Below are 18,557 nucleotides of genomic sequence, written 5' to 3' on the forward strand. Positions count from 1 at the left end.
GCAATGTTCACTAGGTACTTTTTAGAAAGATCAAAGACAGCTGCTAAAAATATTTCCTTTGTCACTCAGTCAGCCTAGATATATTTTTAAAAAGTTATAAAACTTAAAAAAAAATAAGCAGGTCCCAGTTGTTGGTAGTAGCTCAAAGGGTGTTTGACTACAGAAAACTGATTGGGAAGGGACCTTTGCATAAACTGAAAGTCACTGTCACCTTCTCTGATGATGAGATGCCACTTGACTTACAGATACCCAGCAGAAATTTGGTGTTTTACTCTCTATCAGAAAAATATCTCCTCGCTGAAAGTTCTGTCTCCAATCAAGATACAGTTGAACTATCTCTCAGATTGAAAACAACAATTCCATAGCAGAAACCAACCCTGCAGGACTGGTCCAACACCAAGCTCCTATAATTGTTCAACTAACCAGTTCAGTCACTGCTATCCAGATTAAACAATACCCATGACCACAGAAACAAAGGGGCCAATTGCAGTCCATGTTGCCTGGCTTGAAGAGAAATGCATCTGGGTGCCCTGATAGTCACCCTGAAATGTATATCTCCTGTCTGTGAAAAAGCCTGGGACCTCTTATTCTCATGAGTCTGACTCTTCCAGAGAAACAGCATCTTATTGGCAGAGGCAAGTCAACTTATCTTTGCTTTCAAATGGAGAGACCCAATCTAAGGTTACAGTGGTTAACATACCTAGACCAGGTTGTCTCAGAATTTAAAGACACTAAGTTCAAACTTTTTGCTCTTTTGTCAGAGGTATCATGGACAAATAGAGTTGCATACCTTGGGATATAAAATGTCATAAAAGAAAACCCAACTTTGTACATCAGAGTCTACCTGCCTTGACTATCAGCTGAGGGGAGGCAAAAAGAGCCTGTCTCAGAGTAGGATTGCTGCCATGCTTTATATCCCAGGTCCAAAGGCTAAGAGACAGGTTCAAGAGATCCTAGGTGCAGCTGAATATTACTGACTCTGAATACCAGAGTTTGTGGAAATACCAATATACAAGCACAAACTGGGGCAGTAAACCCATAATCTGAGCTGAGAAAAAAAAAACAATAGGCATTTGAGGCTTTAAAAACAATTCTGACTTAAAATACCCTATGATGATGGGACCTTGTAAGCACAGGATGGCCTACCTTCCTAAGAGCTATGGTGGCTACCAATAATTTAATTATAAAATACAAATAAGCTAACTTTGGGTTAAGATTCACATCACCCCACAGCACAGTTGAGGCCCTTCTCTGAGGAACACCAGAGCACTCGCTGCTAATGATTGTGTGACTCCTGGCTCAAAGTTGAGTCCTGTTTAAAAACCACCACAATCAATTTGTATACCTTCTTGCTGCAGGGAGCCTTACTCCAAAGTGGTTCAATGACCTGGGATGGATGTGTGAAAGTTGGCACAATGAAGAAATTATGACCACCTATAAACAAACAAGTGAATTTCAAACAAATTCAAGAAATTATGAAACACCTATTTCATTTTTATTTATACAGTTTCAAATGGTTTGCGTGAACAGTTTTACAATCAAATATTTTTCCTTAAGTTTCTAATAATGGTTACAATAATTGCCAGTTTGTTTCTTTACCTCATTCCCCTTCTGTCCCCAACTTTCCCACTAGCAACCACTACCTACTTGATTCATAGCTCTAATGTTAGAAGCATAAGCAGTGTTGCAATTAACAGAAGGAAGTTCTCTAACTCGGCACACCTACAGGTAGAACAGTGTGCCCGGTTGGCAGCATTAGCAGTTACAGTGTCATGCAAAATGAAAAAGAGTTTTGTCACTAGTGGTTAATATTTTCTTCTGGTAAAGTCTAAGTTCTCACAATCAATTCACCAGCCAAGGCTAGATCAATTAATTCTTCATTCTGCACTACTCAATCTCCTATGGGATATATCAGTGTTTTTCCTATAATCCTATAAGCCACATCACTTAAAAGCTTTCTCTTAATGGTTGGCACCGTTTATCATTTGTCCCTGTGTACCCTTCCTCTCAACTTGCTACAGTATTAGCACAGCTATTAGAAATGAGGGCATTGTGGGTCTCTATGATTATGCTTCATTCCCTGTTCCTAGACTGTTCCCTTTAACTCCTGATATCGTCTACTCATTTTCATTTCTCCTTGATTCTTGTGGTTAAAATCATCCTTTCCAGAATATTTATGCAAATCTGTAATGTCATAAACTACTGTGACACTTTCAGGCTAGTCACAGGGTGCATTGGAAAGGAAACATCCTGTTCTTAAGAAAAATAAATTCTGTTACAGGATGATTAGGTTGGGGGAGGTATAGAGAGGGAGAGCAAAGAAAGGGACATCTTGATAGAGGGAGCCATCATGGGGTTAGGGGGACCCTGATGCTAGGGAAATTCCCTCTGGTGGCATACTTTGCTCATCCTTGATGCAGTGGAGAGAGACTTAGTCCTGCCTCAACTCAATATAAAAGGCTTAGTTGACTCCACATGGGAGGCCTTACCCTCTCTGAGGAGTGGATGAGGGTTGTAGGGAAGGTAGAGATGGAGCAGGAAAAGGGGGAGGGATGGGGAATTATGGTTGGTACATAACATAAAATGAATAAAAACAGAGACAGAAAAGGCCTGAATTCATGATCACACTTGAAACATTAAAGGGTTTAGAGGACGAATTAGATCCACTGTATATTTTAACAACACCCCCTCTGGCTCAGTCACAGTAGAGTCATCAGAGGGAAGTTTGCCTTTTGTAAAGCTGTTTTATCCATAACTCTGATAAAGTACAACTAGAGGTAGCCAGCAGCAATATGGCTTGTATAATGAAAGCAAGGAGAGCAAGTAGCACATATGCTCCTGGGGTCATGCCCAGAGTTATGCAATGCACTGTCCACAGCCTTGCCAAAATGGGTCAAGTTCTTCAGGGCCTTGCCACAAGGAGAATTTGTTCATGTTATTCTCAGGCCTTGTCTCCCCCAAAAGTTGCATGACTTCTAGCATCTTGCCTGATGACACAGGTGCTTATCCATGCATGTCAGAAGATGAAAGATAGAACCAAGTACATGGGAGCTGCAGCAGTTACTTTAACATAAACAATTTGGACCTAGGCCTGGGTACCTCATCCGAGAGAGCAGAATTGATTGCTATGACTCAGGCTCTCAGATGAGAAAAAGAAAGTTCACAAACATATACACAGACTGTCTATCAGCATACTTTTACTAATGGCCATGATTATGGTATGGTATATAGAAAAAGAGGGGTTCTCCATTGCCAAACATTTTATGAGGCTACGATTGCCTTGATATACAAACCACACAAAGATATTACTAAGAAAGAGAATTACAGACCAATCTCACTCATAAACATTGATGCAAAAATATGCAATAAAATACTGGCAAACAAAATCCAAGAATACATCAGAAAAATCATCCACCATGATCAAGTTGGCTTCATTCCAGAGATGCAGGGGTGGTTGAACATATGAAAATCTGTAAATGTAATCTACTGGGAAAAAAACTACCTTATCGTCTCATTAGATGCTGAAAAGGCCTTTGACAAAATATAACATCCCTAATCATAAAGGTCTTGGAAAGAGCAGGTATACAAGAAACATACCTAAGCATAATAAAGGCAACATATAGCAAGCCAAAGCCAACATCAAACTAAATGGAGAGAAATTCAAAGCAATTCCACTGAAATAAAAAAGAAGACAAGGTTGTTCACTCTGCCAATATCTATTCAATATAGTACTTGAGGTTCAGGCTAGAGCAGTGAGACAACAAAAAAAGATCAAGGGGATACAAATTGGAAAAGAAGAAGTCAAACTCTTACTATTTACTGATGATATGATAGTTTACATAAATGGCCCCCAAAATTCTACCAAGAAACTTCTACAGCTCATAAACACTTTCAGTAATGTAGCAGGATACAAGATTAACTAAAAAGAATCAGTAGCCTTCTTTTACACAGAGGATAAATGGGCGGAGAAAGAAATCAGAGAACCATCACCCTTTACAATAGCCACAAATAACATAAAATATCTCACAGTAACTCTAACTAAACAAGTGGAAGATCTCTATGACAAAAACTTTAAGTCATTGAAGAAAAAAAATTGAAGACACCAGAAAGTGGAAAGATCTTCCATGCTCTTGGGTGGGTAGAATTAACATAATAAAAATGGTAATCTTACCAAAAGCAATCTATAGATTCAATGCAATGCCCATCAAAATCCTAGAAAAATTCTTCACAGATCTCAAAAGAACAGTACTCAACTTCATATGGAAAAGCAAAAAACCCAGGATAGGCAAAATAATCTTGTACAATAAAAGAACTTCTGGAAGCATCACTTCAAACTCTATTACAGAGCTTTAGTACTGAAAACAGCCTGTTACTGGCATAAGAACAGACAGGAGGACCAATGGAACTGAATAGAAGACCCAAATATTAATCCACACACCTTCGAACACCTGATTTTTGACAAAGAAGCAAGAAATATCAAGTGGAAAAAAAGAAAGCATATTTAACAAATGGTGCTGGCATAACTGGATATCAACATGTAGAAGAATGAAAATAGACCCATATCTATCACCATGCACAAAACTCAAGTCCAAATGGATCAAAGACCTCAACATAAAGCCAGCCACACTGAACCTTATAGAAGAGAAAGTGGGAAATACACCTGAATGTATTGGCACAGGAGACCACTTCTTAAATATAACCCCAGCAGCACAGACACTGAGAGAAACAATTAATAAATGAAACCTCCTGAAACTGAAAAGCTTCTGTAAAGCTAAGAACACAGTCAACAAGACAAAACGACAGCCTACAGAATGGGAAAAGAGCTTCACTAACCCCACGTCAGACAGAGGTCTGATCTCCAAAATATACAAAGAACTCAAGAAACTGGTCATCAAAAGAACACATCATCCAATAAAACATGGAATACAAACCTAAACAGAGAACTCGCAATGGAGGAATCTAAAATGGCTGAAAGACACTTAAGGAAATGTTTGACATCCTTAGTCATCAGAGAAATGCAAATCAAAACAACTCTGAGATTCCATCTTACATCTGTAAGAATGGCCAAAATTAAAATCACTGATGACAACTTATGCTGGAGAGGTTGTGGGGAAAAGGGAACACTTCTGCATTGCTGGTGAAAGCTGGTACAACCCCTTTGGATATCAGTGTGGCAATTTCTCAGAAAATTAGGACAACCTTCCTCAAGACCCAGGAACACCACTTTTGGGTATATATTCAAAGGATGTTCAATTGTGCCACAAGGACATGTGCTCAACTATGTTCATAGCAGCTTTGTTTGTCATAGCCAGAACCTGGAAACAACCTAATTGCCCGTCGACTGAATAACAGATAAGGAAAATGCAGCACATTTACACAATGGAGTACTACAAGGCAGAAAAAAGATGATGACAGCTTGAATTTTGCAGGCAATGGATGGAGCTAGAAAACATTATTTTGATTGAGGCAACCCAGACACAGAAAGACAATTATCATATGTACTCACTCATAGTTGGCTTTTAAACATAATGCAAAGAAAGCCAGCCTACAAACCACAATCCCAGAGAATTTAGACAACAATGAGGACACTAAGAGAGACTTACATAGATATAATCTACATGGGAATCAGAAAGTAAAAAAAGAAAAGATCTCCAGAGTAAATTTGGAGCATGGGGACCTTTGGGGAGGACTGAAGGGGAAATGGGAGAGGCAGGGAAGGGAGCAGAGAAAAATGTAAAGCTCAATAAATATCAATAAAAATGTATAAAAATAAAAAGCTATGATATGAATCTCTATTCACTTGGTCACCCTGGTTAATTATTTTCCTGTCATCATTGGCTGTGCCCTTTGTCCACTTAATGTTGGCCTTAACCTATGGACCTTGCATCATTAATGCCCTGTTCAAATTTATAAAGGAGCAGATCTCTATGGTCCAACTAGTAGTTCTAAACAATAATACAAGCCTATAAATTTAGAAGAAAAACATCTCAAGGATTTTAAATATTACTCACGGGGGAATGAGAGGGCCAGGGAGCCAGACCACAGGCATGCATGACAGCTTTCTAACAACCCCTGTCAGGGACTAGGTTTTGGCTGACTGGAACTGGCTGGAGTTGAGCAAGTAGTTCTTGGAAAAACCATAACTCAGGAGCAACCAGTCAACAGGGACCCCACAGCCTTCTGCTAGCTCAGCAGATGCCCCACAGCCTCCTGCTAGCTAAAGATAGCTTTCCCTATCCTGCTGTTGCAAAGTTCCTAGAGCCACCTGCCAATCCTATGAAAGTTTGGTTATACCCACCAATCAGCCCCCAGAATAACCTCTCCTCTCTAGAATTCCCCTAACCCTGTATAAAAGATGTATGTGAGCTTCTCTGGGGATTGTCATTTGCCACCCCAACATGTTGGCAGTTTTTTTTTAATAAATGTTCTTGCTGACTGCATACGTGACTGGTGGTCCTTTATAGAACTTCTCTCGGACCCTAATAGACAGTTCATAAAGCAGATCAGCTGAAATGGTTTCCCACCTGAGTTTCCTCAACCTAGGTGTTCCTCTCCTTCCTGCCCAAGGCTACTGACTGTATGGACAGGGTAGGCTGATGGGGCACATTTCGTTAGAATGTGATACATCATATGCACATCATGCACAGCTTCATCAGTGAACCTTAGAAGAAGCACTGCCATGACAGCCTAGGCTAAACGCCATGGGAAGCAGGATTTGTGTACCATAATTTCCTCCTCTCATTAGCCCAATTTCAGCCTTCATGGCTGCTGCCGGTCTTCTGACATCTGCTCTATCAAATCCCATCTGTTAGCTAGGAATCAGACATCCCCATTGGCTGCTGCCTATTTATGACATCATTCTCCGTCCTACCCTACCAGCACCTGGTAGAATCTTGGTGTTTCCATGGTGATGCCTGTAAACAAATTTGGATCATCACAGGTCACTTGTGACGAGTGACCAGTAAGTGCTGTCTGATACTGGACACACTTTCCACTGAGGTCAGATGATCAGACAAGGATGACCAATTACCTTGCTCCATTGTACTGTGGATTGCTGATAATCTCCGCCTGACCATGTCAGGTAAGGAAAGAAACTTTAAAATGTTTCTTTCAATCACTTCTCCGATTACTTTCACTATGCTTTTAAATCTTTGTTTAATGGGCACACTATTCATCTTGATATAGATATCTCCGGTTGAATGTCACAGTTAGCTTTGGTTCTTACCAGGGGTTAGAAAGCAGAAATAAAGATAAACTGCACAGATGGCTGTAGAGGTACATGAAGGTAGTTGGGAATTGAATGTTACAGACAGCCAGAGATTTTAAATCTAAATGCACAACATAGCGTCAATTCCAAGCCATTTTTAGGCAACCACACTGCTGAGATTAGTCTAGGTAAGGTTCCCTATCAAATCTAGAAAACAATAGTCCCACTTTGGTCTCTGGCTCTTAACATCTACCCAGCCCATCCTCCAGAGCATTCCCAACATCTTATGTGCACTGTTGTGTCGGATGATATCAACAGGGGCTAGGTACTCCACGGTCAGTTGTTCTCTGGACAAGAACTGACACATGGGGGGAACTCTCACAAGGATGCCCACTAGAAGAGTTACAAGAGATTAACAGTTAGTGAGGAACTGATCATTTAAGAACCAGTTAACCAACTATTAAATTAAGAAACAATCTTGTTCAGAGAGGAACCCCATACTACATTAGTTTTCCCAAGATGTCACATGAAATCTAGTCAAGCAACGTGAAATGTTATCACCAGGCTTTATTCCTGTAGTCATATATGCATATGTACTCAATGGTTATACAAAAATAAGATGTCATGACTTATACAAGAAGTAGAGGGAAAGAACAACAGCAGAACTCTCCAACTATTCCAAGGAGTATCCAAAGGGGCACTGAAACTAACCTAGAAAGGCCCCTATGAATTGTTTCTCTCTACTTCTACGGCAGTGAAGGTAGCTGGCATAACATCATTGATCCACCACACCTAAGTCAAAGAAACAGAAGCCATAGATGCTGCTGCCAAATGGACAACCTCAATACTATGGAAACATTGAAATTAAGGTTTCATTGGGCACCAGGCTCTTCAACTCCCTGTAACTCTACCTCTTCCTGAGACTTGTGTTTGGTATGAATACAGTGTTATGGTCCAGTCATCATGGCTCTCAGGCCTGTATCTGGGACCTGAGGAAGATAGATACAGGGAAAATATTAGTGTGACTACAGACCATCAACCCATATTCCATCTTGACCTTTACTTGCTGATACCTACTTTAAATGTATGCTTGTATGGAGGAGAAAAAAATATGAGAATTTATGTTATGTGATAGGAATACAGAGTTTACAATTCTATGCATGGCCTGTGGCTGGGCTCTCTGGTTGTCAGAAACAAGGGAGTTTCCATGACAAAAATTGGGTGTGTAAAAACTTCCAAAAAAGTTTCTTAGAAAAGATTCTGGCCTTTGGGAAACAAGAACAAAAACCTGGGAAATCAAACTGTGTACTACAGGAAGAGATTCTGGAAATAGAGTTAATCATTCCCCAAAGCAGAAATTGGCCAGGATTGCTGATTATGCTTAGACACATGGCCCCAGTACTACAGACGAATAGAGACCAATCAAGCTGTCAGCCTGTTGACTAACAGAACTCATTATGACTGGGACTAGCTGTTCAAAATAATGTTAAAGAACTTAGAAGGCACTAAAACTTGTCTAATGTCCCAAACTTTAACATAGGCACTTCCCCTTATTCCGATGCCTGCTATTCTGGGTTAATTTAAATGGATAACAGCAATATTTCTGAACCTCTGAGACAATTTAGTGGGCATGTAGCAATGGTTTGGCTAAAGATGCCTCTTCTGATGCTTTCCATACTAAGCAGATAGGTTGATCAGGACCGAGAGGTATTAAAAATTTCAGTTTCCTATGTCTGGCTTTGAAAGAAATCTCTTGCTTCCATGCTAATTTGGCACAGACTACACAGCAACCACTACTGCTTGACAAAGTTCCAGAATTTTGACTTTGCAGATCACAAGTCTCCAGCACCGTTTTACGTTTTAATGATTCCTATGTTATGGGAGTTCTCTTATTCCTTTTCCTTTGGGAAGTTTCGTGTGGGTTTTGAACGATGAAAATGTATATAGTGTCAACCTCTTTAAATAAAATAATTCTTTAGAAAAAAATTCCCTGTTACGGTGGAGCCACATAGTATGATGACTGTGCACACAGAAATCCCACTGTGTCCTCTTGATTACATCAAGAACAGGAAACTTAGAGATTTCCTACCTCCAGGGATGAAAAGCAAACAATCCAGATTGAGAACCTGAGGCCAGTCTGGGCAAAAGTTCAGTTAGTAAGTACAGAGAAATCAGAATGTTACGGTATAATGCAAAAAGAGTAAGACATCAGGATATTCTCTTTTGGGGATGTATGAGGGAAACAGGCCCATATATTGAGACTAAGACACAGCACAAATATTTTCATTCCTCATGCCCCTTGAGGAATGAAAATTGCTCTTAAATTGTAGTGGAGTGGCTGGTCCCCAGAAGAGGTCCTTTTCCCAAGGTCGGGCATTTGGATAAGAGCCTCCATTCTCTTAGGGGCTTGAGGAAAGTCCCTGTTTGCTAAAGCAGTCATTCTCCTTATCTCTGGAAGGAGGAACTTGTGGCCCTTCCATTGATGTAAGAGGGCACCTGGTGGAGTTATTGAACCTGTGAGAACAACAGACATTTAGATACTTGCTGAACTTTATTGCTTTTGTCTCAGGAAAGATGCAACAATGAAGTTAACGGCTGCTTTCATCCCTGAATCATTGGACCTCTTTTCAATCCTGCCTGTGGCTAAACTATTGAGGATAAAAGTTGTATCATTTTTTTCAATGAATGCACAGGCAGCCATCCTGATTCACCCTCAGATGGTGTCAGTCTCCCCCTTCCCCCTGCCAATGCCACACATCTTCTTCGGGACCTGAACCCCACCAGAGCAGTTCTCTACACTAACTGATCAGTAGTAATTTGAAAAAGTATTGCCATGGTTGGAGAAATAATTGATACCAGTCTGTGTTCTCTTGGTCCCCTGGATAACTACTCTGCAATCAGCACTGGCTGTGCCATTAATTCTCCTTCGTATTGGATTAACAGCAAGGCACAGCATCTTAAACTAAGACAGGATGAGTTCATGATTTGACTCATTCACTAAGGCCAGTGGTGGAATGTAAGAGGACCCCAGAACTTAGTAGGCCCCCAGACCGTAGCACAACTGACTCCATGATGTAAGTACTATTCCAGCTGTAAAACTAAGCACATAGACAGTACCACCTACCAAACTAAAACAACGCCTAATCCATCAAAGTCTATATAGTTCTGGGAAAGTCTCAGAATGTACAAACCTTGCCTTTTTGCTCCTACAGTTGTGCTTCTGGCTAACTGTTTTTACCAAGTGAAGTATGTCAAATCAGAACATGGTTTTTGTGTTTTTTTTTTTTTTTTTTAAAAATGTACCTTAAGAAAGGCTCAGTGCTACACTGGGATACCAAACATCCAGTATGGCTGCTGGCTGGCTAAAAAAAAGACTTTTTATTGGCTTAAACCATTGTCTGGCAGTCCTCTTTGGTGAACACTCCTCATCATTTTTCTTCCCCTAATTCCAAAATGATTAACTTAAACAAATGGAAGCTGATAGGCACACAGCTTTAGACAATCATGTTTCTGGTCTTATAGGGGAAGTTCCCTTTCCCTAATTTTGGATTGGTCATCTTAGAAAAAAAAAGGAAGCTGATAACACTCCAGGCCTTTATCTTGGGTCAGGAGGAGGAAAAGCCTGTAAGTTTGCCATCTTCACTACATCTAAATGACCTTTTGTCTTGACTGCATCTCAGGGATTGTCTATCTCCTATTCCATTTCTCAGGCTGAACAAGCCTCCTGCCTCAGTGAGCCTAGTGAGTTACAGGACTGAGCCATCACATCATCTGGATGGCAGTCTTTATTCTTAAAGAATACATAGAGGTCTTCCCACCTGAAGAATTAATGTGTTTAACGCAATAAAAAGAAAAGGTAAAACAGAGGTCTGGGAATTGTAGTTGGCACTCTTTTTTTACTTTCCGGGACCCACTGTCCAGCTCCCAGATAAATACAGGGAGACTTATTTGTGAGGCAGAGGCAGGAGGATCTCTGATTTCAAGGTTAGCCTTCTCTACCTAGGAAATTCCACAACAGCAAGGGCTACATTGAGACACCCCAATTGAAAAAAAGGCAATTCAAAACAAAACAAAACAAAATGAAAACAAAAACAAGACTTGGTAATTGTTGCTTTCCTGTGCTTAATTTAGCTTCTTTCTTTAGTTTCTAATGTAGAAGGTTAAATTATTTCTCTCTCTCTCTATATATATATATATATTTCATATATATATTTCGCATATATATATATATTTCATACATTTGTGGTTTAATATACCCATGAGCACTTGTACTATTTGCCATGAATTTTCATAAGATATATGTTTAATTTTTTAAAAAAGTACTTTAATTTCTCTAAGGATCACTTTTTGACTCATGTGTTCTTAAAACTTTGTGATTTAATCTCTAATTATTTCAAAGTTGTCCAAATATTTCTTTGTTAAGATCCAGACAGATTTGAAGCTTTCTCAGAGACACTGGAAAAAGGGAAGAAAATCTAGTTCTGTGTCCTTGCTAAGAAGATTTGGGAAGGTTAGTCTGGGGCTGAGGCCTAGGTATTAGAAGAGTTAAGGTTTTCAGGCCTGGGAACATGACTTTTTCTCATAAAGAGAATGGAGCCATCAATCTCCACCCACTGTATTCTCAGTCTAATGTTCTTGAATTACCCTGATTTCCCTTTGTGCAACATTGCTTGATTAGCCTCCTGCTGACTTTGTTCCATTGTATGATAGATTCTGCTGACTCTGTCCCATTTCTTCCTTGGAAATGGTGTATAAAGTGCTGAACTTTATAACAGCTTTGCTTGACATAATACACAGCTTGTGAAAGACCTGACCACAGCTTCTATCTTCTCTATCTTCTATCTTCTGTATCTTTCTTGTCCCCTGGATCCTCATCATCAGGACCCTGTCACTGAATAACAACCTACTAATAAAGGTCATTCTTGCAATACAGCTCCAGTAGCTGGCACAGAACTCACTATGTAACCCTGTCTGGAACTGGCGGTATTGCCCAGCCTGACTTCAGATTCATGGCAGTCCTCATCTTCAACCTCTTGCATGCTAGAATTGCAACTGTAAACCATACACAGATTTTTTTTTTGCTTGGTTAGTTGTTTGATTGGATGATGTTGTTTATTTTTCTTTTTCTGAGATTTGTTTCTCTATGTGTATGTGTGTTTTGCATGAATGTTGTAAGCTGCCACGTGGGTGCTGGAAACCAAGTCCCTGCCAAAAGCATTTAGACACTGAGTAGTCCTCTGCTGCTTTTTTATTCACATTATCAATTCAGACTACACTACTAAATAGGACAAGACTATTCAAAAGAAGCCTTTTATTAGACCCAATGTTGTACACCAAGTAATACAGTACAGGGCATTGTCTACCTGCCTGTTCCCCAGGTGAGTTGAATGGGTGGATTATATAAGTAGAATAGGGATGTTTGCATCAATTATAGTAACCTCTTTTGAACTTGAAAGTTGTCATTGAATTGATCATAGCATTGTTTGTTTAGTAGCACCAGTCACGAAAGTCTCTCTGACAGTCCACCAGAAGGGGTCCTTTCTGATCTGGAGAGGAGTGGTTGTAAGATTTACCTAGACTCTAGATTCTATAATTTACCGAGACTCCTGATGGCCAAAACAAAAAGCAACAAGCAAACAAAGATGACTGGAGATGGCATTCAGGTTATCAAGTGCATGCTCAGAATGGATATGGACTCTATCTCAAGCACCAAAGAAGGTTGTGATGGTGCATACCTGTCATTCTACCAATCAGAACATAGAGTCAGTAGGATCAGACATCCAAGGAAATTATCTCGTAGGTTTCTTGAGGCATCCATGAAGTGTTTATAACCACTAGTTTGGTATAAAGATAGCCTGGTATGAAGTTTAATTATCCTTTGCTCAAGAAGTCTGAAGAAACAAGAAAGAATCTAAAAACTGCCAGTAAGTAGGTTATATTGCCCTAATATCTTTGCTTATTTATAGATAGTTAGCATTAGTATGATTGGTCATAATTAAATTTTCAAAGGAATTCCTACTAATAGTACTGGTGAACTTAATGGTACTTTAAAAATGCTTGCCACCAACCCTATTATTAGTAAAAACTCAGATATATTCTTTTTCATATATCTTAATTACTCTGTCAATAGCATTTTTAAAAGTTAAAATGAAACAAAGCAACAACAAAAACCTTACAGTAATGTGTTGTCTGAGGTTTCTGTCCTGCCCGATTCCGCAGTCATTCATCCCCAAAGAAACACACTGAGTCTTACATTAATTATAAACTGGCTGGCCTATGAGCTCAGGCTTCTCATTAACTAATTATTATATCTTAAATTAGCCCATTATTCTTGTCTATGTTAACTACATGGCTTGGTACCTTTTATCAGTGAAGTGTTCTCATCTTGTTTGCTCTGTGTTTGACTTCCTCTGTTTCGACCGCAGACTGACCTTTCCTTTTCCCAGAATTCTCCTGTTCTTGTCTCTCTGCGTATACTTCCTGCCTGGCTATTGGCCACTCAGTGTTTTATTAAAATACAAGTGGCAAATTTTTACAAAATACAAGACCATTGTGTCAATAGCAAAGGTTTGCGAAAAGATTTTCCCACCATTCGGCAACAAGCCAAGGAAATTATAAGGAAATGTCCCACTTGTTCTTTATACAATCAAACACTACTCTCTGCAGGAAGTAACCCAAAGGGCACTCAAAGGAATTAAATCTGACACATGGGTGTGTTCCTTTTGTAGAATTTGGAAAGCTAAAATATGTACACCACAGCATTGGTACCTGTTTAGATTTTCAATGGGAAACTGCTTTGGTTCAGAAAAAGCTGATTTGGTAATCACACATTTGCTAGAAGTCACATGGGTATGCATGTACAAATAATGACAGACAATGCTCTAGCACATGTCTCTAAGAAAATGAAACAGTTTTTTTGCTTATTATAATATAAAGCATATTACAATCATATCACACAATCTTACAGGTCAGGCAGTTAGTTATAGAAAGATCAAATCAAACTCTAAAAGGTATTACATAAACAATAAAGGATGAAAAATACTCCAGAAATAAATTTCATAATGCTTTATTAACTTTAAATTTTCTAAATGCTAATGAGAAAGGAACAAAAGCTATGGAAAGACATTAGGTAGTAGAAAAATTGTGGAATTAAATCAGCCAATATACTTTAAAGATGTACTGACTTCAGAATGGAAACCAAGACATGTGCTATATTGGGGAAGGGGTTTTGATTTTGTTTCCATGGGAGAAGAAAAGCTATGGATATCATCAAAACTGATAAAGGTCCATTTTGCACATGAGAGATCTCTTGATTAGAAGAGTTGATAGTTCATCAAGTAGCCAGGACATTTAATCTAAACTAACCTATAAAACTAACAAATGCTTTTCATTTGATCAGATATAACTTCTTAAACATGAATCTTTAGGGATGGGGATGGGTTTTGGTTTTGCCTTTTGGGGGGAATAAAGGAAACCAGATAAGGAATCTGAAGACTGCTGGACAAATAAGACATATGAAGAAAAAAGACAAAACATCAAAAAAAATGTCTCATGAAACAGAGAAAATTGTCCTACTGGTACATAACATTTCCAACAGGAAAAAAATTTAATAAATGTTCCCTAATGTCTGTTTCCATTACTTTCTACAGACATATAATGCAAATGGTCTTATTGTAGTCCCCATTTAGTTAAAGATTAAAGCTGGCTTTGAAGTTGGAGTGTGACTCTCTCCTTCTCTAAACCCAAACATTCTTGCTAAAGTAAAATCCAAAAATCTCTCTCTCATGTTAGAAAGGCCACCTGATATGGGACATAAGAAAAGCAAAAATTTAAAGACTATTTTATTGCCACTAATCTCATAATCCTTTGGTTTTATATTGATTCTTTAACAGCTTTCCATAAGCTATAAATTTCATACAGTTAATGTATATAATATATAATATATGTTAATATTTGTTTATATATATTAAACTTTTTGTCATGATATTAATGATCACATAGAGTCCTAACTAATCAGAGAAAAATGTTTCATCTACCTTCCTGTACATGATTTCAGATTTTAGTTTTGCCAGTTTTCTTCAGTGACCCAAGAACATGCCTAACAATGAACGTTGAAGTTTCCAAAAGGAGGATGCGGCCCCACAATGATGATTCCTCCAGAACAACGATAACACCACTAAACTGAAAAATACCACCCAAAGATTGGCTTTGGACTACAAACTGCTCAGAACAATTTTGAGGTGGTTAGCTTAGATGATCCAGTCTCACGACTACTCTAGCCAGGACTTGAGACAAGCCCTATCTTTTCCCATTATGCAGAGACTGGACAATAAATAATAAAGCTACCGCTCCCAGGACTTTCCAGTTAATCCAATTTTTTTTTCAGGATCCCCTAAAGATGCCATCACCCCCAGACAGCGGGAAGTAAATTTAAGACTACGATGCTCACATTCCCAAGAGGTGGGGTGGGTGGGTTTTAGTCATTCAATGAGTTATGGATATGTGTCATTCTTTTGGAGGGGTTGGTTACAATGTTTTATTGGTTAGGTTCAGAAGATTCAGAGTCTTGTTTTGAAAAGAAAAAGGGGGATACAATATCATATAATAACAGGGTAGATTATTGAATCTACTCTGAAAAGAAAAAAGGAAGGATATAGATACAATAAGATAGAAAGGTACATTATTGAATCTACTTTTAAAAAGCAAGTACTAGTTTTAAATATTTTACATTGGATTGGAATTTTGTATATAGTATACAAATTTCATATATTGATACAAATTTGAGATTAATTTTGTTGGAACATATTAAACATACATTTCTAATCTTGCTCAAAGTATTGAAGTGATACAGTTCATTTAACAATGTAATGCAAATTTCTAGTTCTTGAAAGTTATTATTACCAACTGTTAGGATAATAAGTAAATATAAATTAGTAATTAGTCACCTACTATAATTGAATTTGTAGTCATATTAGGTATGTTTTCAAGGTCAAACAAAGATATATTTGAAATAGACAGGTTATTTTTAAACACTTCAGAGATCTACAGAATATGTCATTTAAGATGTAATAACATAAGTCTTTTTTATTTTCAAGACAAGGTTTCCTTGTAGCTTTTTGGAGCCTATCTGAGAACTCGCTCTGTAGTCCAGGTTGGCTTCAAACTTACAGAGATTGACCTGTCTCTGCCTCCCAAGTGCTGGGATTAAAGGTGTGTACCATCACAACCCAGCCATAGGTTCTTTTTTTTTTAATGACAATCAGACATATCTACTCCTAGCATCACCAATCTACTTCAGAGAAGATAAAGGACATGGAAGAAACTCCATGTGGAGTTTACTTTTTTTATGATAAAAGTAAGCCACTGAGTAATAAAAAGCCCTTGCTTCTACTGCTGACATGCTGTCCTAATTAAACAAACATTACACAAGAAAAGACTGACTGCCAAATCTTGTCAAGTTAAGGTGGGACTGCCCTTTACAAACTTCTGCTTCATAAAAATAATCTGCTGAATATGCTAGGCCTTACGGCTGAAGATGGATGCCCTAATACTGCAGAGAAACTTTGGGTGACTGTCCAGGATGTCCGTGGTTCCTATCATTTCTCACATTTTTTGGAAGTTGTTTGATTGCACTTCCTGCTTACTCAGTTAACATTATTTCCATCTTGGGTCTCTGCAGTCGTTGAAGACTAAATAGTTATAGTTTTCTTTGTTTATGAGAATCAGAAAAGAAATTCACTAAAGAAGTGTGAAGTATATAAGGTTGAGAGATATCAAAAGATAGTTTTTGATGGTAATGCAAGTTATGATAGAAAGCAAATAATGGACTTTGGACTCACCAAGATAGGATATAGATAATGGAGTATTTTCTCTGAATTTGTCAAAGGTAAATGGACTAGAATTTGTTGATGTCCTTATTGACTGTATATATTGTATATAATTATTATACTTATTTTATATAGTTTTTCTTATATTGGTTATAGACTCTTTTATATATTAGACAAAAAGAGGTAATATAGTGATATTTTGTTTATGATCTAACAGAAAAAGCTTGGCTGAAGATCAAAGTGCAAACCTAGCCACACTAGTCAGCCATTCAGGCAGTGGTGGTACACACCTTTAATATCAGCACTAGAGAGGAATATGAGATGAGATGAGACAGAAACTCTCTCTCTCTCTTTTTCCAGTTTGAAGATTACATAGAGGTAAGAGTTCTATAGTGGCTTGGCTGCTTTGCTTTTCTGATATTTCATCTTGAACCCCAATATCTGTCTCTGGGTTTTTATTTGTCATGCTACACATATCTATGTACCCCTAATTCTTTTCAAAACAAGAACCCTGAATCTAATTTCTTTTATTCAGATTTTTTTCCTGACCATTACCAATAACAACTTGTAATCAACCCCCCTAAACAGAGACAAATATCCATAAACTATTGAAATACCAAAAACCACCTGTCCCACCTATTGGGAATGTGAGTGTTTTGTTGTTAAATTTACTTTTTGCTGTCTGAGGACGACAGCATCTTTAAGGGACCCTGAGAAGAAAAATGTAGGTTAATTGTCAAGTCCTGGGAGAAGTTGCTTTATCATTTGTTGTCCAGTCTCTGTGTAATGGAAAAGTGTATGGCTTTTCTCAAGTCCTGGCTAGAGTAGTCTGTGAGGCTGGATTATCTCAGATAGCCACCTCATTGACAAATTATGGATAGAAAATGAACCTTGGTAAAGAGCTTGCAGTAATTTTTTTTTGGAGAGATTTCTAACAAATATCCCAAAAGCAATAGAATTCATTTATAAAGAGAACTAACAGGATCCTTCCTCACACTGTATGAGGAAGACCAATATCTGGAACCCCTACATTCTATATTGAAGCAAATAAGCCAGGGAAAGCAGGTTAAAAATCAGAAAAGTTAAGTACAGTGACTAAAAACCCTTATAATTCTTTACAAAAGAATTTCATCATTATTAAAAAGTTCTACAATTTCTTCTGGGCCCATTCCTGCTAATTGATGAAGTCTCAATTTTCCTTCTAGAGTCAACTCAGAGACTTTTTCCACATAAGTTTTTAAACTTTCCTATGTTTATGTGGTAAAAAGATCCATTCTAAGATAATGTCTTTCCTCGGCATTAATATTCCTGTAGGAGAATACCTGGAGGGTAAAATAATTAAAATGTAATCAAGATCTGGGTTCAAACAATGTACATTTCACATGTACATCCTGTAATTTCTTTTCTACCAAAGTCAATTCTCTCTCAGCTTCAGGTGATAATTCTCTTGAACTATTTAAGTCCTTATCATCATTTAAGACTTTGAAGAAATTATTCAGTCTGTAGCTTTTTTTACCCCAATA

General features: G+C 38.1%; 1 protein-coding gene across 5 annotated transcripts in view; it reads right to left on the bottom strand.

The window, feature by feature from the left end:
* LOC119821376 (zinc finger protein 571-like) overlaps positions 1-18,557 on the bottom strand; it is a 75,999-nt gene that overhangs the window by 15,768 nt on the left and 41,674 nt on the right. For 4 of the 5 annotated variants that reach the window (XR_005286605.1, XR_005286604.1, XR_005286602.1 and 1 more), the window contains one exon: positions 1,346-1,434. The exons of the other annotated variant lie outside the window; for it this stretch is intronic. The gene's annotated coding sequence lies outside the window, so the exon portion shown is untranslated. The remainder of the gene's footprint in view (positions 1-1,345; positions 1,435-18,557) is intronic. 5 annotated transcript variants of the gene reach the window in all.

This window comes from Arvicola amphibius, chromosome 8 (genome assembly GCF_903992535.2).
Source record: "Arvicola amphibius chromosome 8, mArvAmp1.2, whole genome shotgun sequence".
NCBI classification, from domain to species: Eukaryota; Metazoa; Chordata; class Mammalia; order Rodentia; family Cricetidae; genus Arvicola; species Arvicola amphibius.